This window comes from Cucurbita moschata, unplaced genomic scaffold (assembly GCF_002738365.1).
Source record: "Cucurbita moschata cultivar Rifu unplaced genomic scaffold, Cmos_1.0 Cmo_Scf00001, whole genome shotgun sequence".
NCBI classification, from domain to species: domain Eukaryota; kingdom Viridiplantae; phylum Streptophyta; class Magnoliopsida; order Cucurbitales; family Cucurbitaceae; genus Cucurbita; species Cucurbita moschata.
Window position 1 is genome coordinate 4205756 of NW_019268517.1, and position 5248 is coordinate 4211003.

A 5248-nucleotide genomic window follows, 5' to 3' on the forward strand; every position below is an offset into this window, starting at 1 on the left:
CGCGCCTTCTCTCCTTCCCCCCAATTCCCCTTTCTCCCTCTCTCTTTTTGTTTCTCACTTCTCCAAGGGGAGCCTCTGTCGGTGATCCGCTTCTCAAGGTTCGTTCTCTCTTCTCCTCTCCGTTTTTGTTACTCTCAATCTCTCTATTGCTATGCTCTTCTCCTCTGGATCTGCTGCTCCTTTTTGTTTTCTTCAACGTCTCTCTTCTTAGATCTGCTCTATTTTACTGCCTATTTGCCTTTTCAAACACCATCTTACATGTTTGCTTCCTTCTCCTGCTCACCACCCTCATTGGTTCTCGGATTTAACCTTTTCAATTCAAATCTCGCTGACAACCTAATTCAATTTTACTTACTTCTAACCGCCTTTTCCCTCTCTTCACCAGAACAATGGCCTCTCACATTGTTGGATATCCTCGTATGGGCCCCAAGAGGGAGCTCAAGTTTGCCCTTGAATCATTCTGGGATGGGAAGACCACCGCTGAAGACTTGAACAAGGTGGCTGCAGATCTGAGGTCCTCCATCTGGAAACAGATGTCTGGTGCTGGGATCAAGTACATCCCCAGCAACACCTTTTCGTACTACGATCAGGTGCTCGACACCACTGCATTGCTTGGGGCCGTTCCTCCTAGATATGGTTGGACTGGCGGTGAGATTGGTTTCGACACCTACTTCTCCATGGCTAGAGGAAATGCGTCTGTTCCGGCTATGGAAATGACTAAGTGGTTTGACACAAATTAGTAAGTAACCACCGCCCGCCCCTTTTACTTTCGGAAGGAACATCAATTCCAACATTATGCCTCTACTATGCATGATTAACCCTGTCATTTCCATGATGCAGCCACTTCATTGTCCCTGAGTTGGGCCCAGAGGTGACCTTCTCTTATGCTTCCCACAAGGCTGTCGATGAATACAAAGAGGCCAAGGCTGTAAGTGTTGTGTTGTTCTAGATATGTACGTTGATTCTGCTAAAAGTTCACAAAAAATAAGTTATATAAGACATTGGAAATATATTTTACTTCTGCAGCTTGGAGTAGACACTGTTCCAGTTCTTGTTGGCCCTGTGTCATACTTGTTGCTCTCTAAACCTGCAAAGGGTGTCGACAAGACCTTCTCCCTTCTCTCCCTTCTTGACAAGATCCTTCCCGTCTACAAGTAAAGAATTTCTCTCTATCTAGACATACCAGAGTGTTCCCATAACATAATGGTTCTCTTTTCGAATATTAATGGTGGATAACCTTTCAGGGAGGTTATTTCTGACCTCAAAGCAGCAGGCGCTACTTGGATTCAGTTTGATGAGCCTACCCTGGTGCGGGATCTTGACTCACACCAATTGCAAGCCTTCTCAAATGCATATGCTGGACTAGAATCAACTCTCTCTGGCTTGAATGTTCTTGTTGAGACATATTTTGCTGATGTCCCTGCTGAGGCATACAAGACCCTTACTTCTTTGAAGGGTGTCACTGCCTATGGATTTGATTTGGTTCGTGGTGATAAGACACTTGGTTTGATTAAGGGTGATTTCCCCAAGGGGAAGTTCCTTTTTGCTGGAGTAGTTGATGGAAGGAACATTTGGGCTAATGATCTTGCTGCCTCAGTTAGTACATTGGAGGAACTGGCTACCCTTGTGAGTAAAGGTGCGCTAGTCTTCTGCTTATGTTTGTATTACGATGTTGGTACATGGTGCTTCATATGGTGTTATTATTCTTGTGTGGTTTTTCACTGATTTCTTTTCCCTCCAAAAAAAAAAAAAAAAAAAAAAANAGTCAATGCATTGGCAAAGGCTTTGGCTGGTGCAAAGGACGAGGTATGTTCTTGATTCTGATGAAATTTATCTCTTCAAGGTGTAAGCTAGGTTTTTAGGCCTTGATATCTAACCTTTTGGGTTGGGGTTTGTCAATTATAGTCAGCCGAAAACGGGTTTTTTTCTTTGGTAAAAAAGCTGGCTGTCAATGAGATTAAATGAAAGAATACAAAAACACCCCAAGGAGAGCCCAACTTATCTAAAAAGGGACAACAATCGTGCAAAAGTAGGCCTAATAGTTAATTACAAAAATATTTACTTACGAAGACTGAAAGCGAGGCATGATCTAACAAGGAACCGTACCTCCCCTGTAGTTCATTCAACCCTTTTAAAAATCCTATTGTTTCTTTTCCCTTGAAACCCCACACAATAGCACCCACACAATAGCACAAAGGAAAGCACACTACAGTGACCGACCCTTTTCGCGATAGGGGGTGTGAGAACGAAACTCCTCCAGCATGGATCTTCAACTCCTCAGCCAGGCCAAGTTGATGTAAACATAAAGAAGAAGCCACTCTAGCATACCAACAAGACCGAAGGATAGCATACCTGACAGTTCTAATGTATCTCTAAATCCTTAACCTCTACTTGTTACTAAAACCGAAGCCTTCATCCTGAAAATCCTAATCCACGTGAAGATCACACTTTTTCAAAATTGATCTTGAAAATAACCTCCTCGCATGCAATTTCTATAATCTTCAATAACCTTATTGGCTATAAGAACCTGATCGATGGTTTGTCTTGGTAGAACTTTACTTAATCTGTTTGCATCACATTGGCCAAAATTTCACATTAATAACTAAACTAACGTGCTTAAAATCCTATACCTTTCTCAGCTGATGATTGGGAATTGTTCAATGCCATGTTATGAGGAAAACACTATTTCCCAGTAAAGTGATTTCAAGGCTACTTGACTTGTCTAGTATCTAAGAAGATGCACAGTGTTTTGACCATTAAGTTTGCCAACATAGAATTATTTCTTGAACGTCTTTCCCATGGTACTTAGATTTTTGAAATTGACAAGTCACAAACTCATGAGCTTATGATTTATTTTTCCAGGCATTCTTTGGCGCTAATGCTGCAGCTCATGCTTCAAGGAAGTCGTCCCCAAGGGTGACCAATGAGGCTGTTCAGAAAGCGGTATGTACATCTACATCCATTTCTTGTCTAATCTATAAGGTGTTTTGCTGTCTGTTTGCATGGATTATGTTAACGGATGAATTGCTTTTTTTATTGTGCAGGCTGCTGCTTTGAAGGGCTCTGATCACCGCCGTGCTACAAATGTTAGTGCAAGACTTGATGCTCAACAGAAGAAGCTTAATCTTCCAATCCTTCCAACCACCACCATCGGTTCCTTCCCCCAAACCATGGAACTCAGGAGGGTTCGTCGTGAATACAAAGCTAACAAGTGAGCAGTAAATTAATGTCAGCTTTCTTTGAAGTGAAAAAAATATCTTAATCCTATTTCTAATGTTTGCAATTTTTGGCTTTCTTTAGGATCTCCGAGGAGGAATATGTGAAGGCTATTAAGGAGGAAATTAGCAAGGTTGTCAAACTCCAAGAAGAGCTTGACATTGATGTTCTAGTTCATGGAGAGCCCGAGGTGAGTTATTTAGAGCCTTGTTGAGGAGGAAATCAAGAGCAGTGTGAGGATGCAGTACTCTTTTCTCATTTTGCCCCTTCTAACGTGAATTTCTTTATCCTCACTGTAGAGGAACGATATGGTTGAATACTTTGGGGAGCAGCTGTCAGGTTTTGCATTCACCGTCAATGGTTGGGTGCAATCATACGGATCCCGTTGCGTGAAACCTCCAATCATCTACGGTGATGTGAGCCGCCCGAAAGCCATGACTGTCTTCTGGTCTACTGCAGCTCAGAGCATGACTGCCCGCCCGATGAAGGGAATGCTCACGGGCCCTGTCACCATTCTTAACTGGTCCTTTGTTAGAGTTGACCAGCCAAGGTAATAGAACATGACGTTTCCCCACACACTTAACCTGAAAGGAGCTACCCAGTTAATTGTTTTTTTTTCCCTTTATACCATACTTCTTGCTTAATGCTTCTTGTGTATGGTATCGTCTTCTAGGTTTGAAACATGCTACCAGATTGCCTTGGCCATCAAGGATGAGGTCGAGGATCTCGAGAAGGCTGGCATTAATGTCATCCAAATCGATGAAGCTGCTTTAAGAGAAGGATTGCCTCTTAGGAAGTCTGAGGAAGCTTTCTACTTGGATTGGGCTGTTCACTCTTTCCGTATTACAAACTGTGGTGTCCAAGACACGACTCAGGTTACTACACTAACTACTGAGATTCTCATTACCCTCAATGGTTCATACTATGTTGGATTGGCCTAATATTTCATTATCTTGACAGATTCACACTCACATGTGCTACTCCAACTTCAATGACATCATCCAATCCATCATTGACATGGATGCCGATGTGATCACAATTGAGAACTCTCGTTCCGATGAGAAGCTCTTGTCAGTATTCCGTGAGGGAGTGAAGTATGGTGCTGGAATTGGCCCCGGTGTGTACGACATTCACTCTCCTAGAATACCATCAACCGAAGAGATTGCAGACAGGATCAACAAGATGCTTGCAGTGCTCGAGACCAACATCTTATGGGTCAATCCCGATTGTGGTCTCAAGACACGCAAGTACGCAGAGGTGAATCCTGCTCTCAAGAACATGGTAGCTGCCGCGAAGCTCCTCCGAACCCAGCTTGCCAGTGCCAAGTGAGTATGTTGCCCGAGTTATATGAAGATTCAAGCACCTTTTTTCTCTCCATTATTCCAGATATCCAGAAAGAATTGTCTGTTTGTTCCCCACAAATTGAGTGGCGACATATTTAGTAGCTGTAGTTGCTCTTCTCATTTTGTTTTTTATTTGAAGCTGTAGCTCTGTTTGTCAAAAGACACAAACTGCTATCTGTATCGAAGTGACATGAAGAAGAATACAGGAATTTGTTTCTATTTTCATCTCAATATTGATTTTCTATTTAGATAATCTTATTTCCTTAGCAACCTTTTCGATAGGCCATCCAATAAGAAGCATAAGCCCATTTCTAATACAGTCATGGTTCGGGCGAGTGGAAAAACCAAATCAAGTGAGGGAATACCATTGAAGATCCACCTTTAAAAGAAGATCTAATATTGAGAGGTCTAGCTCTTTAAATAGTTGTTATTTGTAAAAGCACTTTTTTTAAAGATTACAACACAATATTTTGATCACTATCTTATATTCTTAACCTTTGTTTCCACACCACCACGAACCATACTATCACGATCCAATTTTTGAGTTTGCTCAAGGTCCGGATTGCTACTGAGATTGATTAAGATGGAGTAACAAAAATGGTCAGTTTTTTCATGAAATATAGGCAAAAAAAAAAAAAAAAAAAAAAAAAAAAAAAAAAAAAAAAAAAAAAAAAAAAAAAAAAAAAAAA

The 5248-nt window shown here is 41.5% G+C and overlaps 1 pseudogene; it reads left to right on the plus strand.

The window, feature by feature from the left end:
* On the plus strand, window positions 1-4769 carry LOC111446455 (annotated as a pseudogene).
* The last annotated feature ends 479 nt before the right edge of the window (window positions 4770-5248 follow it).